This window comes from Hyla sarda, chromosome 8 (genome assembly GCF_029499605.1).
Source record: "Hyla sarda isolate aHylSar1 chromosome 8, aHylSar1.hap1, whole genome shotgun sequence".
NCBI classification, from domain to species: Eukaryota; Metazoa; Chordata; class Amphibia; order Anura; family Hylidae; genus Hyla; species Hyla sarda.
Genome location: NC_079196.1, coordinates 32,662,559 through 32,686,793, shown reverse-complemented (window position 1 = coordinate 32,686,793; position 24,235 = coordinate 32,662,559). Strand labels below are relative to the sequence as shown.

General features: G+C 42.7%; 1 long non-coding RNA gene across 2 annotated transcripts; it reads left to right on the top strand.

The window, feature by feature from the left end:
* Positions 1-197: 197 nt before the first annotated feature.
* LOC130284586 (uncharacterized) lies at positions 198-21,487 on the top strand. Of its 2 annotated transcripts, none has more exons than XR_008847097.1 (3): positions 198-282; positions 18,985-19,081; positions 20,909-21,487. It is a non-coding gene; the product is annotated as an uncharacterized LOC130284586 (long non-coding RNA). The 2 variants fall into 2 exon arrangements; XR_008847096.1 differs by lacking the exon at positions 198-282 and adding an exon at positions 4,742-5,147.
* Positions 21,488-24,235: the final 2,748 nt, after the last annotated feature.

Below are 24,235 nucleotides of genomic sequence, written 5' to 3'. Positions count from 1 at the left end.
CCCTTATTTTAATTCAATTTAGCCGTTCCAGTAGTACGCAGTCTTTCTCATCGCCCATTAGTGCTATCTCTATTCCATTTTAGCTTATTCGTTTTTATCCCCACGTTTTGAATAAAGTTTTTCACTTATTGCGTAAGGTGTGCATCCTTGTTTACACGCTGCCATGGTTACTGTCACATGTTACATAAGAAGCAGCGCAATGACGTAGATTGGAGGCCGGAAGAAGCGCGCATAGTCGCGTGAAACGACCGGAGTTGCCTCTGAGCGCTTCTACTCATCCCGGTATGATGTCCCGTGACTCCCGACCTACGGACTTCTAGACACTGTTGGAGTACTGAGTGCATGCATGCTATTGTTTCTTTGTTGTTATTTATTGATCCTATACCTTGATTTGTCATGTCATCTATTGTTCAGCTGGATCCTTGAGTTTGAAGGCTGGTATCCCACCTAATATTGGTATCAGTAGGTCAGAGTAGGTGTGCTCTCCCCTGTATTCTTTCTCTCTACAATTATTAGTCACATCAAAATGAGTTGAGAATACCCCTTTAAACCCTGCAAGGAGGTATAGACTTTAGCCACGGAATCCCCTGGTCACTACCCCTGGACTAAAAACCTTTAGCAAAGGTACCTTGACATAAGATTGAAATTGTAGTTGTATAGGGTGTGGTCAGGGTAAATACAGTACATGATTCTGGCTGGTGGAACATATAATCTTACTCTGTATATCCACTTGTGCCTTTGATCGAGGTTTTCACCTATCACTCATGTTCATATTCCCGTGTTCCTTTAGTGCATTTGACCTCCTGTGACCTAACCTATGCTTGTTTCCTGACCAAAACATTGATTTGTCTCAGATTTTGTACCTCGCTTCTCTCTCTCTTGGTTCTGACCCTTTAGATTGTTTACTGATTAACCTCTGGTTGATTATTTTGTCTTGATCATCTTGGCTGTGTGTTGCTGACCCGGACTGCTTGTTGATCATCTTGGCTGTGTGTTGCTGACCCGGACTGCTTGACTATTCTGTTGACCAGCATTGGGACTTTCGCCAACTTGGGGGTCACCGTTTAGGGCTGATCATCCAAGCAGGTATTTAGTGCACTGTTACGTGATGGGAAACATGTTATTTTATATTTTGCCTTCAAGTTTTAGACATTGTGTAGAATTCCTAGACATTTTATACTTTATTTCACAGAGGGCCTGTGAGGGATATGTGAAATGGGGTCATCTGAAGTGTAGGTAACCCCTTTAAAGCCATTGGTGACCTGTAATTTTAATCCTTATCTTGGAAGCTTTATAAAAAAAAATTCCTTCCTAATGCTGTTGGGCATACTGTACCCTGTTAGCTATGGCGAATAAGTGTAATGCCGCATTTTCACAGCAGGGCATCTCTACAACTAACACAGAAAAGTTCTAAGTAACCTAAAAAAAATGCTACTTTCTTCACAATAAAGTCTGTTCCCAAACTCATTTTAAATTAATTGCTCTTAATTGCTTCCCAGTTTTCCATAGGCCCCGGGCTAATGTAGCACATTACTCAACTTGCATCCTATTGTCAGATTAATTCATTTTTTTTATGCTTGATTCATTAATAACAGAACGTTTTCATTACAGCCTTCAATTCTAAATGTTCTGATGACACACGGCGCTTTATAATAAGCATCATTTATCAATAATGGATCGGAGAGTAATGTGTGTTCTACTAATGAACTAGCAAACTTTTATTACAACACAGAAGTTATTGCTACATACTAACAATAAAGATGGAAACAAAATAAACAAAAAAGTTCTTTTGGGCTTTTTATTAGAAGTTGCAGCTGAATATGTCTGTTTTGTAAATATAAGTGCTGTATATACAAGTAGGTTGCAAGGGATATAAAGATTTTTCTCCGGATAGGAAGTGGAGGTTGACTTCAGTGGGAAAAATCGGCACAGATTATCAGTAGATATTAGATAGGTGTTTATTAGATCCACTTTGCTTCTACTGTTAATAGCTAGAACATAGGACACATGAAAAATTTGTATGGAAAATGTGCAGGAAATACACTTCATGTGACCCTACCCTAACACAGCAAACTATAAAGGGAATCTGTACGCTCTATATCATGCTCATAACTGCAGACATGGGCAGATAGCTGATAAAGAGATAAAACAAATGGTCGTCCAGGTCAATAGGCGGACGTCCAGGTGAATAGCTCCTGACGCTCCAGCTCTGTTTGGTCTAGGGGTGTCGGGATGTTGGATCAGAATCTACTGAAATAAACCACTTCAAGCAAGTCAAACCGGTGTGTGCTCCAATTGCTATATGTGAGCACCACGCTGTACCCTGCTTCATGTTTTATCCCACCCCCACCGTCATATATACACCAGTGTTGGCTATATCCACTTACCTTCCTTGCCTGCAGTGTCCAGTCGCTTCTTCTGTCTAGTTGATAAAACAAATGATACCTCTCCTGTCCTCTGGAGAATATAGCAGCTGATAAGTACTGGAAGGATTAAGATTTTTAAATAGAAGCCATTTACAAATATGTATAACTTTCTGGTACCGGTTGATTTGAAAACATTTTTCACCTCTGGGGTACCCATTTAATAGCTGTAGTAAAAATGTAGGTGGAGTAAATGAAATTACGTCTATTTAAAAATCCTAATCCTTCCAGTAGCTACTGTATGCTCCAGAGGAAGTCGTGTAGTTCTTTCCAGTCTGACCACAGTGCTCTCTGCTGTCACCTCTGTCCATGTCAGGAATTGTTAAGAGCAGGAGAGGTTTGTTATGGGGATTTGCTTCTACTCTGAACAGTTCCTGACATAGATGTGACAGTAGAGAGCACTGTGGTCAGACTGGAAAGAACTACACAACTTCCTCTGGAACATACAGCATCTGATAAGTACTGCAAGGATTGAGATTTTTATATAGAAGTAATTTACAAATCTGTTTAACTTTCTGTCACCAGTTGATTTAACAACATATTTTTTCCCGGAGTATCCCTTTAACTACTCTTTTAAACATGCAGATAGAGCAAATTGAAAGTAAAAGATGACCCCTATGTTAGTCCATGTTCAGGTTATTATACCATGTAATTTCTGGATATGTTTTGAACTAATTTTTGCATAATAATGAGGGTCCGTGATGTGGGATCCTATTCCATTAATTCAAAATTCCCTTAAAGGGGAATTCCAGTGGAAAACTATATTTTTATTTTAAATCAACTGGTGCCAGAAAGTTAAACAGATTTTTTTATTACTTCTATTTAAAAATCTTAATCCTTCCAGCACTTATCAGCTGCTGTATGCTCCATAGGAAGTTCTTTTCTTTTTGAATTTCTTTTCTGTCTGACCACAGTGCTCTCTGCTGACACCTCTGTCCATGTCAGGAACTGTCCAGCCTATAGAGAAGGAGAAAAAGAAAGAGGAGAGAGGACAGCGCCTCATGTATTATCCCAGACACCAGAGTCACAGTAGGGACAGAGGGAGCGAGGTCTCTTTAAAAAAAACACTCACCAGATATAAGAGGAAATAGGCTTATCACCCCTTTTGGGGTATTGGTAGTGAAGATGAGGCGAACTGCAAGGCCCAGGCCCAAAGGGAGAGGATCAAATCTTCTTCCATATAAATGAGAAGAGGAAGTAGAAAAAACAGAACCTTTTGGTGGGCGCTGATCGCAGAGTCCAAAGATGTCAAACACAATGGTGTCAGCAAAAAGTGCCAAATATATATATACTATTGGAACCTTGTTAATAAACATAGTGCCTTTTGGCACTTTTTTCTGACACCATTGTGTTTGACATCTTTGGACTCTGCGATCAGCGCCCACCAAAAGGTTCTGTTTTTTCTACTTCCTCTTCTCAGGAACTGTCCAGAGCAGGATAGGTTTGCTATGGGGATTTGCTCCTACTCTGGACAGTTCCTGACAGGGACAGAGGTGTCAGCAGAGAGCACTGTGGTCAGACAGAAAGGAACAACACAACTTTCTGAGGAGCATACAGCAGCTGATAACTACTGGAAGGATTAAGATGTTTAAATAGAAATCATTTATAAATCTGTTTAACTTTCTGGCACCAGTTAATTTAAAGGGGTACTCCGGTGAAAACCTTTTTTCTTTTAACTCAACTGGTGGCAGAAAGTTAAACATATTTGTAAATTACTTCTATTAAAAAATCTTAATCCTTCCTGTACTTATTAGCTGCTGAATACTACATAGGAAATTCTTTTCTTTTTGGAATGCTCTCTGATGACATCATGAGCACAGTTCTCTCTGCTGACGTTATTATAATAATAATAATAACACTTTATTTATTGTTGTCCTTTGTGGGATTTGAACCCAAGTCCCCTTCACTGCAAGGCAGCAGTGCTAACCACTGAGCCACCATGCTGCCCTTAGCATACATCTGCTATGCATGGTTGCTAAAATGGACAGAGATGTCAGCAGAGAGCACTGTGCTCGTGATGTCATCAGTGTTCCAAAGAGAAAGGAATTTCCTCTGTAGCATTCAGCAGCTAATAAGTACTGGAAGGATTAAGATTTTTTAATAGAAGTAATATAAAAATATGTTTAACTTTCTGGCACCAGTTGATTTAAAAGAAAAAAGGTTTTCACCGGAGTACCCCTTTTAAAAAAAAAATTGTTTTCCACCGTTGTACCCCTTTAAAAGAAATGTAACAAAAAAAACATTTCTAAGCTAGATAACCCTTTCAGATAGGATACGAAGTAATGAGACATAGGGATAGCTCAGACAGAATGGGTAATTCAGGTTGTATTCATACACCCGCCATCTCTGGCAGCCTCTTGGGAACTGAGTCCTGATTGTGATTCATGTCGTTCTCTGCTGTGGATATGGATTTGCAAGGAAAAATATCTCCTTTAATCCCGTCTTAGAAAGGACCGAGAAGACAAAAGAACCGGAATCGGCCGCAGTTGTTTCCAGTTATGGTCTCCATCTAGGTTCAACGTGACTATTATCATTGAATGGGTTCCATGAAAGGTTGATACTGGATTTATGTCTTTGTTCATTTACATTTCTTCAATGGTTTGGCTGACCTACTCGTGCCACGCCCTGGGGATATCCTCACGCGGCCGCTCAGAACATATTCCGTTCTTCGCTCATGACAGGACGGAACGCTTTTTAAAAAATGATGAGAGAAGAAAAAGAATGGTATGTTCCTGAAAATGGGCACAATAACAAACAATGGTTTCTTCCGTCCATCCCCTGGAGTATTGGAGGTGGGAATCTGCAAAACAGTTCTACTACAGAAGGAGGAGTTTTCCGACAAGTGTGCCTCCAGCTGTTGCAAAACTACAATTCCCAGCATGTACGGACAGCCGAAGGCTGTCCGGGCATGCTGGGAGTTGTAGTTTTGCAACAGCTGGAGGCATACTGGTTCGGAAACACTGCTCTAGGGTCACCTATAGGAAGCTCCGCTTAAAGGGGTACTCCGGTGAAAACCTTTTTTCTTTTAAATCAACTGGTGGCAGAAAGTTAAACATATTTGTGAATTACTTCTATTAAAAAATCTTAATCCTTCCTGTACTTATTAGCTGCTGAGTACTACAGAGGAAATCCTTTTCTTTTTTTGGAATGCTCTCTGATGACATCACGACCACAGTTCTCTCTGCTGACGTTATTATAATAATAATAATGCTTTATTTATTGTTGTCCTTAGTGGGATTTGAACCCAAGTCCCCAGCACTGCAAGGCAGCAGTGCTAACCACTGAGCCACCATGCTGCCCTTAGCATACATCTGCTTTGCATCTGCTTTGCATCTGCTTTGCATCTGCTTTGCATCTGCTTTGCATCTGCTTTGCATGGCTGCTAAAATGGACAGAGATGTCAGCAGAGAGCACTGTGTTCGTGATGTCATCAGTGTTCCAAAAAGAAGGGAATTTCCTCTGTAGCATTCAGCAGCTAATAAGTACTGGAAGGATTAAGATTTTTTAATAGAAGTAATTTACAAATATCTGTTTAACTTTCTGCCACCAGTTGATTTAAAAGAAAAAAGCTTTTCACCGGAGTACCCCTTTAAAATAATTGTCTTATCTTGGGGCATTAAAAGTAACCACTAGTGATGAGCGGCATTGGCCATATTGGAATTCACGATATTTTGCGAATATATAGACGAATATTTGTCCTATATTCGTGAATTTCGCGTTTTCGTTATATTCGCATATGCGCGTATTCCAGGAAGAAAACAGTGAGGGGGTGGTCAACTTTACTATTGGTTGCTAGGGATGTTGTTGATAACCTCTGACAACTGTATTTGCATCATTCTAATTGGTCCACAAATGAAAAGAAGGAATATGAGAATATGCGGGGGAAAAAAGCGAATATTGGTATTTTTCCGAATATATAGCGAATATATTCGCAATATTCGGGATATTCATGATAAAAATTCATAATGCGAATATTCGCGCCCATCACTAGTAACCATATGACCCCACAGAAAAACTTTAAAATGAGCCCCCCACCAACATAACTACACTTACTGTAAGATCAAAATATAAAACATTTAAGAATTATTTTGGTCTTTGGGATACTGCACACAGTGTTAGTACAGGGATAATGTGTAATGCCCCAGTACCATCCCTGGGTTCCCATCTTTAAGAGGAAATAGCTGAGCAAGGACTCTTCTGCAAACACTTAAAGGGGTATTCCAGGATTTTTGGTTCTTTGGATGTGAGAAAGGGGCAGAAAAGTTAATCTAGTTACTAATATACTTCCCTTACCTGTGTTTGGAGGCTGGCATTGAATTTCGTTGTCTTACTTTTCCCCGAAAGTAAATTTTCTGCAGCCTACAAAATGAGTGTTGTCTCGGACCTTTCCCAGCTTGTTGTGCGGCCCAAGACAACACATCACAAGTGAGGTGTTGAAATGGGGCTTGGCTGCTTTGTCTGCTGTGTGTAATGCCCCCTGATGAGGTTACCAGCGCACATGTGTGTGCATTTATCATCACACAGATCCACAGCTTGTGTGTCAGGTTGTGCTGTGCTGCAATGGGTGTGTGGGGGGGGGGGGGACCGATGTGTGGGAGGGAAAAAAGTCGGCTCCTACTTTGAAACAAAGGATCCTGGGGATCGTAGTCTGAGGGAGGCCACAAAAACAGGAAGTAGCCAGCTCCCAAAAACCAACCAGCAATGTGATAGGGGACACAGGACATGGCCATTCACCACCAACACAAGCACAGATCCTTCCTAAACATGTCCATTACTGTATGACAATTGAATACTAAAGTTACCTTATGTTGGATAACCACTTTAATTTGTTGTGGGCTTCTAGCCTGAGTTGTTGCTGCATGCTATCACGTTGCTATCACATCACAATCATCTTTAATGTATGCCCTGCAATAATGTTCGAGGAGGGGATCTCACGTCTTCCTGCTTGTTCTACTGATCAGTGAAGGTCTCAGCACTGAGACCCCGGCCAGTCAAAACTTTTATGATGATTCTGCGACATGTCAAAAGTCTCAGAAATGACAGGGACCCTTCCGAAAAGAGGCTGCTATACAGTGGGGCAAAAAAGTAGTTAGTCAGCCACCAATTGTGCAAGTTCTCCCACTTAAAAAGATGAGAGGCCTGTAATTGTCATCAGAGGTATACCTCAACTATGAGAGACATAATGAGAAAAAAATCATGAAATCACATTGTCTGATTTTTAAAGAATTTATTTGCAAATTATGGTGGAAAATAAGTATTTGGTCAATAACAAAAGTTCATCTCAATACTTTGTTATAAACCCTTTGTTGGCAATGACAGAGGTCAAACATTTTCTGTAAGTCTTCACAAGATTTTCACACACTGTTGCTGGTATTTTGGCCTATTCCTCCATGCAGATCTCCTCTAGAGCAGTGATGTATTGGGGCTGTCGCTGGGCAACACGGACTTTCAATTCCCTCCAAAGGTTTTCTATGGGGTTGAGATCTGGAGACTGGCTAGGCCACTCCATGACCTTGAAATGCTTCTTACAAAGCCACTTCTTTGTTGCCCGGGCGGTGTGTTTGGGATCATTGTCATGCTGAAAGACCCAGCCATGTTTCTCTGCAATGCCCTTGATGATGGAAGGAGGGTTTCACTCAAAATCTCACAATACATGGCCCCATTCATTCTTTCCTTTACACGGCTCAGTCGTCCTGGTCCTTTAGCAGAAAAACAACCCCAAAGCATGAAGTTTCCACCCCCGTGCGTTACAGTAGGTATGGTGTTCTTTGGATGCAACTCAACATTATTTCTCCTCCAAACACAAGTGGTTTTTACCAAAAAGTTCTACTTTGGTTTTATCTGACCATATGACATTCTCCCAATGCTCTTCTGGATAATCTAAATACTCTCTAGCAAACTTCAGACAAGGCCCGGACATGTACTGGCATAAGCAGGGGGACACGTCTGACACTGTATGATTTGAGTACCCGGCAGTGTAGTGTGTTACTAATGGTAGCCTTTGTTACTTTGGTCCCAACTCTCTGCAGGTCATTCACTAGGTCCACCCACAATCCCCCCCCCCCCCCCCCCCGTGTGATTCTGGGATTTTTGCTCACCGTTCCTGTGATCATTTTGACACCATGGGGTGAGATCTTGCGTGGAGCCCCAGATCAAGGGAGATTATCAGTGGTCTTTTCTAATAATTGCTCGCACAGTTGATTTTTTCACACCAAGCTGCTTTCCTATTGCAGATCCAGTTTTCCCAGCCTTGTGCAGGTCTAAAATTTTGTTTCTGGTGTCCTTCGACAGCAATTTGGTCTTGGCCATAGTGGAGTTTGGAGTGTGACTGTTTGAGGTTGTTGACAGGTGTCTTTTATACTGATAACAAGTTCAAACAGGTGACATTAATACAGGTAACAAGTGGAGGACAGAGGAGACTCTTGAAGAAGAAGTTACAGGTCTGTGAGAGCAAGAAATCTTGCTTGTTTGTAGGTGACCAAATACTTATTTTCCACCAAAATTTGCAAATAAATTCTTAAAAAATCAGACAATGTGATTCTATGGATTTTTTTTCTCTCATCGTTGAGGTATACCTATGATGAAAACTACAGCCTCTCTCATATTTTTAAGTGGGAAAACTTGCACAATTGGTGGCTGACTAAATACTTTTTTGTCCCACTGTATTTTGCTGGGGCCATAAATTCCCATTGAGTTGTGGAGGGGCAAGCTGTGCATAACTAGCTTGCCCCCTGACTGGTGAGCAGTTAAGGGGTGAAGAAATGTACAGGCAAGGTTTTTTAGCCCCCTCCCCCGCCTGTAAAACTTGCCAGGGGCTACAGTGGTATGTCCCATGGGTAGGGGGGAAGGAGTGCACCAATCAGGGGTTTAATAGTTTCCCGGGCTTTCAGGGGCCCTCCCCTGGGTATTTATAGCTGTGGTGCCTCCCTTCCCCCCTCAATCTGCCCAGGACCCGGAGTTTTGCCCTCCCTCCCTTTTTGTATCTCTGTTTATTGTAAGTCACAGCTTGGCGGTAAGAAGACGGTGAAAGCGGGGTCAACCCGGGGTAGACCTCCACACAGGACGGTGTGGCAGCACCTCTCGGGTTGGTAAGAAGCCAATCGGTGTCTTTGTTACAGTTAAATTGTTATTTATATAAGTAATTTTATAAATAAAGCTGTGGCCGATTCCCACCCACGGAAAAGTTAAATTGTTATTGTGTCAGTTATTATTTAATTAATTATTGTAATAAGGGGGAGGGGTAGTTATAACCTGCTAGGAGCTAATTGGGTCTCAACAGTCTTAGATATTACAGTGTCTTAGATTCACAAATGGGCCTCAATATATGTTGCCAGGTTTTGCCATCCAGGACAGAAAGGCCTGGTACTTGTCTCCTTGATCCTTGAGCCATTGTCCCCTTTTCTTAGGACCTGGTTCCATCCTGACAGGGGCCCCACAGCAGCCACATGGTTCCCCTTTATTATGTACTTAGAATCAGGCAAAATAGTCAGCCGCTTAAAGAGCCCTCTTGATGGGGGCGTCGCTCTGCCTGCTGCAATTAAGTTAGCCAGAATCTGAAGCAGTCACCCATCTAGAGTACCTGCCCATCAAGCAAAACCCCGCCACGCTACCCCCACCCCACCCGTACTATAATAGTCTGCTTTTCTCAGCATCCTGGAGGAGCACAGCGCCCTTCCAAGGCAGACAGGGGCGATCACTAAGGTCAGATGTGTCAAACATCCTGACCTCAGCGTGCGCCTCCATACATCGGGAGGAGCCAATAGATGAGGTCAAGGGGCGGAAAAATTAGCTTTCGTCTAGGGTGGCAAAAATCCTGGCACCAGGCCTGCTTGGAATGATTCGAAAATAACATGGACACTTCCTTGGAACTTCTAAGAACTTTAAACAAGCTACATTTCTATGAATCCCTTATGGATCTGATCTGTGGTGAGGGGTGTGATGAGGCCAGATCTTGTTACCCTAAGGGCAGATGTTATTAACTTTCGCTTTCACCGTGTGATGTCTATCGGAATAAAGCTGCATATTATCGTAGTGCTGGACCTCCTGTTTATTCTTCAGTATTGCTGGGTGCCTTGCCGGGCATCGGTCCGAGCACGGAGAGGTGAGCTGGACTGTGTTCTACATTGCAGATGTTATTAACCCTTGGTATTCATGACACCAGGGCATGGTTATCCTCTACACCACCCGAGGTATGGCCGCTGGTTCCTGGGCCAGGCGCGGGGCAAATAATCACTCCGATGAAAGTTTATGGAACAACGGCAGCTTTACTGAGGCAGACAGATGTTAAAAGTCTTTACAGCTCAGTTCAGGCCCAATGAGATGACCAGTGACTTTAAGAGACTTGTGGGCTTGTTGGTACTTGTAGTGGACTTGGACTCAATTATGCAGTCCCACGCTTACTTTAGACTTGACAGACTTGACAATGCTGACTAGACTTCTCCCCTGTAGTTTCTTACCAGGCTTTGACTTTCCCCTGAAGGGGGTTCATTGTTGGTGGAAGTGTGGCTGCTTGGTTAGGCCTTGGTCTCCCTCAGGACACCAGACACTCTCAGGTCTTGACTTGGCTGTACCTCAGAACAGAATTCAGAACTGACTATGCTAGCTCCTCCCTGCTATATAAGGAAACAATTTTGAGGACTCCCATAGGTCATCTACAAGTCACCTGGTCACTGGCACCTTCCTTGGTTACACAGGCTTAGCAACAATACTTAAAGGCACATTAACATGAATAACTCTTTATAAAATAAAAGGGATGACGAGTGTTCTGAGGAGTGAGGAGGCCAGAGGACTGGAACTGAGTCCACCTGATAGGACCAATAGAGTACAGAAGGGCTACTTCTGTTCTGAGCCACCACTGATCTATAGAATAGAAGATGGGATGAGATCATTTTTGACAAAAGAAGGTTAATTAAATATGAAGAAATAACATGAAGACGTCCCGTCCCCGAGGAGCGGTCAGAGCCATGTTTGCTGTTTAGCTATCCAGTCTTTAATGGTCTTGTGTAAAGCCACCGATCAATACGTCTCCATTAGAAGAGGAGACAAAACTTCATGTTATAAACCAGAATCTATCAGGGACTGAAGACGTTCCTCGGTCCAGGACCATCTCTTGGCCGGTTTAATAACATCTGTTCAGTTTACTTTATTGAATTTTGTTGTTTTTTTCTTTCTTCTTTACATCAATTTACAGCTAGTTGCTTTTCTTTGCTTTTACCTTTATCATATTTGAAGCAAACTGCATTATATATATGGATTATATGTTACAGTGTCTAGATTTTAATGGGCTAAATCACCGGAAGAATGAGACATCTACTGTAAATTCCTCTTTATTGTATGTTGGTTATAGACAGAAAGATATGACGCCAATCCATAGAACACAAGCTTTAACACTATATCTAAATGATAAGAATCATTGTTGTCCATGTTGTCCACTTTTCTCTATTTGATAAATGTAATGTAAACTATTTCATGCAAGACCATGTCCACATTAGAAAAATCACTAGTTAGAAGACTAGTTGCAAGAAGTGTATGGAGGGTTAAATCAGGATTTACCCATAGGCCATTTACTAGAGATGGCCCAATAAATCATGTCTATGTTTCGTCACTAGTTGAGTATGAGCGCATTTCACATACTTCACTGTATTTTAGATCATGAGGACACAACAACTAATCTAAGAAACCTTGTAGTGGTAGAGAGCCCAAGGTGCCCCCCCCCCCTGCAATGCTTAACCCCTTAACCCCTTAAGGACCAAGCCCATTTTCACCTTAAGGACCAGGCCAATTTTATTTTTGCGTTTTCGTTTTTTTCTCCTTGCTTTCTAAAATCCATAACTCCTTTATATTTCCATCTACAGACCCATATAAGGGCTTGTTTTTTGCATGACCAATTGTACTCTGTAATGAAACCTCTCATTTTACCATAAAATGTACGGCGAACCCAAAATATTTTTTTTTACGGAGGAAACTTAAATGAAGACCACAATTTTGCGCATTTTGGAGGGTTTTGTTTTCACACTATACACTTTACGGTAAAAATGACATGTGTTCTTTATTCTGTCGGTCAATACGATTAAAATGATACCCATGGCTAGATACTTTTAGATTTTTGTACCGCTTAAAAAAAATCTAAAACTTTTTGTACAAAATCAGTAATCTAAAATCGCCCTATTCTGACCACCTATAACTTTTTCATTTTTCCATATATAGGGCGGTATGAAGGCTCATTTTTTGCGCCGTCATCTGTACTTTTTATTGATACCACATATTCATATATAAAACTTTGAGATCATTTTTTATAAAATGTGTCAAAAAAGCTGCATTTTTGGACTTTTTAAATTTTTGATGTTTACGCTATTCACCATACAGGATAATTAACATTCTATTTTGATAGTACGGACATTTACGCATGCGGCGATACCAAATATGTTTATAAAAAAAAAAATTACGCTTTTTGGGGGTAACATGGGAAAAACTGACAATTTTCATTTTTATTGGGGGAGGGGATTTTTCACTTTTTTTTTACTTTTTATTTTTAAATTTTTCAACTTTTATTTTACACTTTTTATGTCCCCATAGGGGACTATCTATAGCAATCCTTTGATTGCTAATACTGTTCAGTGCTGTGTATAGGAAACAGCACTGATCAGTATTATCGGTGATCTTCTGCTCTGGTCTGCTCGATCGCACACCAGAGCAGAAGACCCCGGGAGATGGCCGGAGCAAGGTGAGGGGACCTCCGGCCGCCATGCTGAGCGCTGCGGGCGATCCGATCATTCATTCAAAGTACCGCACTGCTGCAGATGCCGTGATCTGTATTGATCACGGCATCTGAGGGGTTAATGGCGGACATCCGCGCGATCGCGGATGTCGGCCATTACGGGCGGGTCCCCGGCTGCTACTAGCAGCCGGAACCTGCCATGTATGACGCGAGCACCGTTCCGATGCTCGCGGTCATACACAGGACGTAAATGTACGTCCTGGTGCGGGAAGTCCCGTCAAACCAGGACATACATTTACGTCAGTGGTCGTTAAGGGGTTAAGGACATAGGGTTTTTCCGTTTTTGTACTTTCGTTTTTTCCTCCTTACCTTTTAAAAATCATAACCCTTTCAATTGTGCACCTAAAAATCAATATGATTGCTTATTTTTGGCGCCACCAATTCTACTTTGTAATGACATCAGTCATTTTACCCAAAAATCTACAGCGAAACGGGAAAAAAATCATTGTGCGACAAAATGGAAGAAAAAACGCCATATTGTAAATTTTGGGGGCTTCCGTTTCTACGCAGTGCATTTTTCATACAAAATGACACCTTATCTTTATTCTGTAGGTCCATACGATTAAAATGATCCCCTACTTATATAGGTTTGATTTTGTCGTACTTCGGAAAAAACATAACTACATGCAGGAAAAGTTATACGTTTAAAATTGTCTTCTGACCCCTATAACTTATTTATTGTTCCACGTATGGGGTGGTATGAGGTCTAATTTTTTGCGCCGTGATCTGAAGTTTTTATCGGTAACATTTTTGTTTTTATCGGACTTTTTGATCGCTTTTTATTCATTTTTTTGTTATAAAAAGTGACCAAAAATTCCCTATTTTGGACTTTGGATTTTTTTTGCGTGTACGCCATTGACCGTGCAGTTTAATTAACAATATATTTTTATAATTCGGACATTTACGCACGCGGCGATACCATATATGTTTATTTTTATTTACACAGGTCTTTTTTTATGGGAAAAGGGGGGTGATTCAAACTTTTATTAGGGAAGGGGTTAAACAATCTTTATTAACTTTTTTTTCCACTTTTTTTTGCAGTGTTATAGCTCCCATAGGGACCTATAACACTACACACACTGATCTTTTACACAGATCACTGCAAAGCCATAACTTTGCATTGATCAGTGTTATCGGCGGTTGATTGCTCAAGCCTGGATTTCAGTCCAGTCCAATCAATCGCCGTTCGGACGCGCAGGAGGCAGGTAAGCCACCCTCCTGCTGCATCCCAGCTGAGCGGGACAACGCGATTTTATCGCGATGTCCTGATCAGCCCGACTGAGCTGCCGGGATGCTTTTACTTTCACTTTTAGACGCGACAATCAACTTTGATCGACACGTCTAAAGAGTTAATGCCGGATATCCGCCGGAACTGCTGATAGCTGATAGCAGCCGGAACCGTGCGGGTATGATGCGAGCTCAGCTTCTGAGCTCGCTTCATAACCTTCCCGTGCTGCAGGGGCGAATAAACCCGGCAAGGGGTTAAAATGCACCAGTATCGGACCTCTGTGTATGCTACCTGTTAGATTTAAAGGGGTACTCCGGTGGAAGACAGTTTATTTTTTTTTTAAATCAAATGGTGCCAGAAAGTTAAACAGATTTGTAAATTACTTCTATTCAAAAATCTTAATCCTTCCCCTACTTATCAGCTGCTGTATGCTCCAGAGGAAGTACTTTTCTTTTTCAATTTCTTTCCAGTCTGACCACAGTGCTCTCTGCTGACACCTCTGTGCATGTCAGGAACTGTCCAGAGTAGGAGAGGTTCACTATGGGGATTTGCTCCTGCTCTGGACAGCTGATAAGTACTGGAAGGATTAAGATTTTTAAATAGAAGTAATTTATACATTTGTTTAACTTGGAAGTTCTTACTGGATGTTAAAGCCAAGTTTTCTTTGGTAGCATTGGCTTCCATGCATCCCTCCATGTAAGTTTGGATGCTGGCAAATTTTTTTCTTTGAAAGATAAACCCTCTAGATTTAGTGAGTACAGATGAAGATGTTACACCAAGGCCTCGGTGCCCCTGCCAAATAGGAAAACACCCGTATCACAAATGACACATTGTAGGTTGAGAGGGTTCAGGTTAAAGGGGAACTCCGGTGGAAAAAAATTGTTTTCAAGTCAACTGGTGCCAGAAAGTTCTACAGATCTGTAAATTACTTCTATATAAAAATCTTAATCCTTCCAGTACTTACCAGCTGCTGTATGCTCCAGAGGAAGTTGTGTAGTTCTTTCCAGTCTGATCACAGTGCTCTCTCCTGCCACCTCTGTCCGTGTCAGGATCTGTCCAGAGCAGGAGCAAATCCCCATAGCAAACCTCTCCTGTTCTGGACAGTTCCTGACACAGACAGAGGTGTCAGCAGAGAGAACTGTGGTCAGACTGGAAAGAACTACACAACTTCCTGTGGAGCATACAGAAGCTGATAAGTACTGGAAGGATTAAGATTTTTATATAGAATTAATTCACAAATCTGTACAACTTTCTGCCACCAGTTAATTTGAAAAAAAATAAATTCCACTTTAAAGAGCTTCAAGTTACTTCTCTGTCTCCAGCTAGAAGACTATGGGGGTATGTATGAAGGATTTTACCCTGGTTTTTTGTCTGTGATTTGTCTCAAATTTCCTTTTATGTCACTTTTTGCGACAAACAATTGCGCCAAATGGTTTAGAACAAAATCACTGATTTCACTTTGTTAGTCGTGATTTCAGTTACAATCATTCTTTGGTCTGGAATTCATTAATTGCGACTTTTCAATTTGGCGCAAGTTTAGGCGCAAATACCTTCATTTAGGCGAAAATCTACACTATGAATAAAGTGACAGAGAAAATAGCTACAACAACAGAATGTCCCAAAGTCAGATTTACTGCCTGGAATTCAGGGGTCTGCGCCTTTTGTAGGGCTACATTTGTGCCAAAATTACAAACTTGCGGACGACAATTGATCATTTTGGCGCAAATATGCTCCATTTGACGCAAAAAAACATACATAAAATCACATATTGCTACACCATTACTGATACATGTCCCCCTATATCCTTCCTGCTGCCTCCAGTGTGTGGGATCAGCAGTTTTTCACTGGTGAGTAAGAATTCTGCAACTAAATAGGAGCTTGGAGATCAAGTGTTGTCACCCATTGCTTCCTATTGCATGTTGTCAGCCATTTAATCTTGACTCTAGAGAGTTAAAATTCAAAGAATCCAGGGAGGTTCCATATAAATAACGAGATGTAATAAACTTGAGACATGAAATCATATTATCTAATATCTTTTAAATAAGGAAACGGTTCTGAGAACAAGGAATCCTATAGACGCAGACATCACTGGACTAAACATTAATGGACTAAACATTAATGGACTAGATATCACTGGACTAGACATCACTGGACTAGACACTAAAGGAGAACTCCAGACCATAAAAATTGTCCCCCATAGTGCCGGCAGTAAAAAAAATAAAGATGTACATACCTTCCTCCGCTCCCCCGGGGCCTCCGGTAACCGGCTCCGGTCTCCGCCGCAATCCACTTCCTGGTTGCCAGTGGTCGGATGAATCAGCCAATCACCAGCCGCAGCGCAGTCCGACTCGGCCGGCGATAGGCTGAGCGGCAGTGTGACGTTTTTGGCCACGGCCGCAGGTGCCAGTGTAGTGAAGAATTTTGTGCCCTGAAGCGTTCTCACACTGCCGCTCAGCCTATCGTCGGCCGAGTCGGACTGCGCTGCGGCTGGTGATTGGCTGATTCATCCGACCACCGGCAACCAGGAAGTGGATCGCAGCGGAGACCGGAGCCTGTTACCGGAGGCCCTGGGGGAGCTGAGGAAGGTATGTATATCTTTATTTTTTTTACTGCCAGCACTATGGGGGACAATTTTTATGGTCTGGAGTTCTCCTTTAAAGGACTAGATATCACTGGACTGGACATCACTGGACTGGACATCACTGGACTAGGCATCACTGGACTAGACATCACTGGACTAGACATCACGTGACTGGACATCACTCGACCAGACATTACTGGACTAGACGTCACTGGACTAGACATCACTGGACTAGACGTCACTAGACTAGACGTCACTGGACTGGACGTCACTGGACTGGACATCACTGGATTGGGCAAAACTGGACTACACATCACTGGACTATACATGACTGGACTAGACGTCACTAGACTTAAAGGGGTTATCCAGGAATAAACTTTTTTTTATATATCAACTGGCTCCCCATAGCAGACCTCTTCTAAACTGGGCGGTTCCCGAGACACATGTCATCAGAGAGCACTTAGACAGAAAATAACAACCTTAACTTCAGAAGCTCGTAAGTACTGAAAGGATTAAGCTTTTTTAATAGAAGTAATTTACAAATCTGTTTAACTTTCTGGATCCAGTTTATTTCCTGGATAGCCACTTTAACATAAGTGGACTAGACAACACTAGACTAGACATCACTGGACCAGACATCACTAGACCAGACAACACTAGACTAGACATCACTGGACTAGACGTCACTGGACCAGACATCACTAGACTAGACAACACTAGACTAGACATCACTGGACCAGACATCACTAGACTAGACAACACTAGACTAGACATCACTGGACCAGACATCACTGGACTAGACATCACTGGACTAGACATCACTAGACTAGACAACACTAGACTAGACATCACTAGACTAGACATCACTGGCCTAGCTTAACTGAAAAAAATCAGATTTTATAGGTAGAACTGTTCTTGGTCCTAATGTCATGGCAGAATCTGGGCCTACTGCAAGTTCTTTTGATCTTCTGGAGGGACATGGTAACTTGACTGCAAATGCCATAGGGGGGTATTTATGAAAAGTGGAGTAGGTAAACGTCTTTTTACTACAATCATTCATGTAGTGGAAACTGTGTACCCCCTTATTTATCACAGGCCCTGCACCATTTAATACATTTGGTGCATGTACACTCCAACTACACCATCAAAAATAAAACAAATCAGTGCCCCTACACTGAATATGATAAATGTCCCCCATTGTTAGGAAGGGTCAGCATATACTGTATATATATATCACATTGACAAAAGTTATCAAACTATCAAATATAAGGCCACCCCTGCCACCCAGCAACAGGTAAGGCTGGGTTCACATCACATTTTTGTCATACTGTTTTCAATACGTTTTTCTAAGAAAACCGAATGGCAAAAAAACGGATGGAACTGTATGGGAAGAAGTAAGCGTATGCGTTTTTAAACTGTGTACTGTTTTTAAAAGTGCATACAGTTCCGTCCGTTTTACATTTTTTTTTAAAACATATGTTTTTGAAAATGTTGTCCATTTTTAATGGGAGGGGTCTTGGGTGGGGACTTTAGGATGCAAATGCACATGTGCAAAGTAAAAACCGTATACATGTGCGTTTCCCATTGGCGTCCATGTTAAAAAAAAAACGTATGCGGTTGCAGAACGGTTTTTAAACCGGAGACAAAACTGTGGTCAACTGCGGTTTTGAGTACGGGAGAAAACCGTATTGTAAGCAAACCGTACGCAACCGGATGCATGCGGTTTTCAATTATTTGTCTATGTATACGGTTTTCAATACGGTTCCATACGTTTTCAATAATGAAAAGTATACGGGAAACGTACGTGAAAACGTGGTGTGAACCCAGCCTAAGCCCAGTTTTTTTTGTCTTCTATGCCGGCAGCCTGGGGATGTTTATAAAAACGTTCAGCACCAGAATTGTATCGCTTCTATATAAAAGCCATAAAGTTATTTATTTCATCTTCATGTTGTCTCCATTGCTTCTATTATCGCAGGTAATTTACTTGTCAGGAACAGGCAGAACTGGTAATTCGGTCTTGCGGAGCGCGATTCACCCCCTTCTTGGAGGGTCTGCTCAGTGAGCTCAGCTCGGTAAGTGACTGATGAAGAGATAGATTTTTGTTGCTTTTCCTTGTCTAGACCGGTGTTTATATAGCGTCTCTGTGCGACGTGTCTTCTGCTCGAGCCTCAGATCGCGTTTTCAACGAGGTATATTATATTTATTCCTATTTCAGATGTGTCTTTGGACTGGTATTCGCCCCACTTAGGTTTAGTCCATACTTCCAACTTTTATGCAATGTCAGGTTAAAGGTTAAAGGTTCCTCCTTGGGTTTGGTATCAATGGATTTGGCGCTGACAGTTCCCAAAAATCCTTATTGATAAGGGAGGCTTAGGCCGGGGTGATCTAATTGGGTTATTGGGACATGCAGGTTCACTAGTTGGGCCCAGTGGGTATGGGCTAGTGGCAAAAATATCCTGCTGGTGTGGAGAGGGGCGCCATCAGCGACAAGTGTTACTTTGGGGGGAATCTCGCGTGGGGGCTGGGTATGGGGCAAGGTCAGGTATGGGGGGTTTTGTTGTACGATGTTTGTTTTCTTCATAATGTTTGTAATAAAATGGCTGCTGTGGCCAATTTAATCCACTTTAGTAAGTTTGTCTTTATTTGTTAAGGACAGTTGTGCGGTAATAGTCACTTACCTGCAGAAACACCATTGTGACAATGTCATAGTAGGTCACCTGAGGGAAAGACACTTATGATGTCATAGCAGGCCATCTGAGGGAAAGACACTTATGATGTCATAGCAGGTCACCTGAGGGAAAGACACTTATGATGTCATAGCAGGTCACCTGAGGGAAAGGCACTTATGATGTCATAGCAGGTCACCTGAGGGAAAGGCACTTATGATGTCATAGCAGGTCACCTGAGGGAAAGGCACTTATGATGTCATAGCAGGTCACCTGAGGGAAAGGCACTTATGATGTCATAGCAGGTCACCTGAGGGAAAGACACTTATGATGTCATAGCAGGTCACCTGAGGGAAAGGCACTTATGATGTCATAGCAGGCCATCTGAGGGAAAGACACTTATGATGTCATAGCAGGCCATCTGAGGGAAAGACACTTATGATATCATAGCAGGTCATCTGAGGGAAAGACACTTATGATATCATAGCAGGTCATCTGAGGGAAAGACACTTATGATATCATAGCAGGTCACCTGACAGAAACATATTTAAAGGGGTACTCCGTCCCTAGACATCTTATCCCCTAGCCGAAGTATAAGGGATAAGATGTCTGATTGCAGGGGTCCCACCGCTGGGACACCCACGATCTCTGCTGCGAAACCGCAGTCATCAGGTGCATGAAGTGAACTTCGCTCCGTGTCTGATGACTAGCGATGCGGCACAGACGTCACGGCCACGCCCCCTCATGACGTCACAAGCACGACCCTCAATGCAAGACTTGCATTGAGGGGGCGTGGTCATGATGTCACAAGGGGGCGTGGCCATGATGTCACGAACCTCCGGTGCAGCAGCCAGCCTTCTAAACGAATGCCGGGTGCTGCAGGGAGATCGCGGGGGGGGGAGGTCCCCAGCGGAGGGTTCCCTGCGATCAGATGTCTTATCCCCTATCCTTTTGATAGGGTATAAGATGTCTAGGGGCGGAGTACCCCTTTACGATGTCCTGGCAGCTTAACTAGTGATGACAGAATACCGATAAATCACTCTAAAATCTAATGTAATTTCAGAGACAAATGTATAGATCTCATAAGGTTTATATTTCCAATTGTAGATGTGAGACATAATGCCTATATGATTTACACTCTAATATATTATCTTTGGCAAAGGCTCGCCGCTCACATAACCTCGATTCATTTTTCATGTGATGTGGAATTGCGCTATCATTTCTATTTTACAGAGTAATTTCGGAGTACATGATGAGGAGCTGGCGGAGCAGCCGAGCCCTTCCTGAATTCTTTAAATAACGGGGGAACGCAGGTTCATTTCAGCTCAAGGATACAAAGCATTGTGTAATAAAGACAATGTTAAATGAGAGAACATTTGGCTTATTGCATATTGCACAACTTCTTCTGGCGTCCATTGACAATAGGCCGGTCACAAAGTACCCCCCAGGTGTCACCACCAGCGATCAATTCTAATCTGCGCCATAACCAGGCAGTAAGTGTTCAATTTCCTTGCAATTTCTCCTCCTGTCACCACCGCCCTAGAAGACACAGAACATTATCATTTTCCATCAACGGCGCTATATGAGATCTTTTTTCGGTTCAAGTTGTAGTTTTTATTAGTTACATTTTGGAGCAAATGTAAGTATTTGATTGCTTTTTATTCTACAATACCATTCACTGTGCATAATTAAAATTTGATAACTTTAGTTTAAAGGGGTACTCTGGCGCTTAGACATCTTATCCCCTATCCAAAAAGAATAGGGGATAAGATGCCTGATCGCAGGAGTCCAGCCGCTGGGGACCCCCGTGATCTTGCAAGCCGCTCCCCGTTAAAATCAGACCCCGGAGCGTGTTCGCTCCAGGTCTGATTACTGTCGATCACGGGGCCGAAGCATATTTATCGCACATTTTTACATATTTATCGCACATTTTTACATATTTATCGCACATTTTTGCCACAAATGCGGCTTTAGAGCAGAAAAGTCACAGAGGAGAAGAGGTGGAGTTACAAAGTGGTGTTCTGAAGTCATTTCTTGGTTTTTGCTTATGTATGCTAAAAAAGTGTATTTTTGCTTATGTGTGCCAAATTTATCAACCCCTCTGTAATAGTATAATAAACGTGTCACACGTAAGAAACACTTACACCATGGAAAACAGTGCATGCAAGTCGTGTACGTAAGCACAGCTTGATGAATCCCCCCCCCCCCCCCCCATGTTCCCACACAGCTTTCTGAGAAATTTTTGAGCCTCAAAAATATGGCTTTTCACCTTTTTTGTTGTTGCTGTTGTTGTGTTGGGCCATTTTGTATGTTTTTTGGCCTTTCGAGCTTTGGTTGCTGAAGTTGAGTTTAGGTAACATACCGTGTTGGTTCCAGTCTAAGCTTGGCCAACTGTGCGGGTGTTATGTTTCTGTACATTATGTTCCGAGAAAGCTCAATAAATGTTCTTAGAAAGATGATTGTAGTTTATTCACTCATTAGACTTCTCTCTCTTTTTTTGCTGCCTTGACCTAGATACTAGTGTATTTCTATCCAGTATACAACTTTAGGAAACCCTTGACCAACTTTACTAGGACAGTCTGTACCCTGTAATAGACCCAACCAGAAGAAACCATCTCCAGGTTCTGCAAACATTATATACAAAATAAACATTGTAAAATAATGAACAGGAGGTTATCATGACCCAATATCTCTCCCGTATAGTACAATCATTTAGAACTCCTACATTATCATTGTTCCAATGGAAGACGTGAAATGTACTACAGAGAGAGAACACATGGCTGGCTGTTCCGTGTCGATAAGCTTATTGCATTGTTCTTCACAGTGTGAGAACCATCCGACGGAAAAAAAAGCCAATCTGGTGTTTTAAGGTCAATGGATATTGATGTTGTGAAGAAGGCAAAACCCTCCGAAATGTGTTTTAAATTATTCTACGCCTGATGTGTCACAAGTGGGAAAGATCATGAATTATTGTAAGCTGAGGAACACCAGGAAAGATTTAAGGGGGAAACAAACATCACTTAAAAGGCTGCAAGATGAAATTCATTATTTATACTAAGGTAGAATTTATATATAAATATAGGGTTCATATGTGTTCAGGCCCATAAACAGATGTAATACATATTTCCTAACATGCTGTGAGAGGCCTTGTTCTACCCGATATCTTATGAGCGCTACAGGTCCCCACAGACATCACTCACTGGTGCTGACGTAAAGAACAATTCAAGAGATATTTTGGAGCTTTGGACACTTTGGTAATACTTTTATTTTACACAATTCTTCAAGATAGATCAGTGGCGTAGTGACTGGGGTGCGGGCTGCATGGGGTGACACCATGCCGCTCAGCACCCCGATTGACCCCCCCCTCCCCACTGCCCAGCTGCATCCGCGATACAACCCCCCAGACCTCCTCCAATAAGTCTAACAACCTAATATGGGGAAACTTCTACGACCTAATGTGGGGAAACTGCTACTACCTAATGTGGGGAAACTGCTACCTAATGTGGGGCGACTGCTACCTAATGTGGGGGGTCTGCAACCTAATGTGGGGGAACTGCTACCTAATGTGGGGGAACTGCTGCCTACCTAAGGCTAACCCCCACCCCCCCGGGCAGTAGCACCCCCATCAGCAAATCCTGCTGGTGGATGATGGGGGCGCTACTGTCGGGAGGATGATCCTCCCAATGGATAATGGGGGTGCTACTGCCAGGTGGGCCAGTAGTACCTTTATCATCCACCAACAACCCCCCCCACCAGCAGTAGCACCCCCATCATCCACCAGCAACACCACCAATCCCCCCCCCCCCAATATCTTATGAGCGCTACAGGTCCCCAAAGATATCAGGCACTGGTGCTGACATAAAGAACAACTCAAGAGATATTTTGGAGCTTTGGACACTTTGGTAATACTTTTATTTTACACAGTGGCGTAGTGACTGGGGTGCAGGCTGCACCGGGTAACTCCAGCCTGATGGGGTGACACCATGCCGCTCAGCACCCCGATCCCCCCCCCTCGCCCGGCGGGGTCCGTGCTACAACTCCCCGGACCTCCTCCAATCACTTTAACAACCTAATGTGGGGAACCTGCTACTACCTAATGTGGGGAAACTGCTACTACCTAATGTGGGGAAAATGCTACCTAATGTGAGGGGACTGCTACCTAATGTGGGGAAACTGCTACCTAATGTGGGGAAACTGCTACCTAATGTGGGGGAACTGCTACCTAATGTGGGGGAAGTGCTGCCTACCTAAAGCTAACCCCCCCCCCCCCCGGGCAGTAGCACCCCCATCAGCAAATCCTGCTGGTGGATGATGGGGGTGCTACAGTCGGCAGGATGATCCTTCCGATGGATAATGGGGGTGCTACTGCCAGGTGGGCCAGTAGTACCCTCATCATCCATCAACAACACCCTCCCCCAGCAGTATCACCCCCATCATCCACCAGCAACACCACCAATTCCCCCCTCCCCGCAGTAATAGTATCAGCTAATGGATGATGAGGGGTGCTACTGCTGTTGTGGTATTGTATTCAGAGGGTGCACTGTATGGCAAGGTTATATT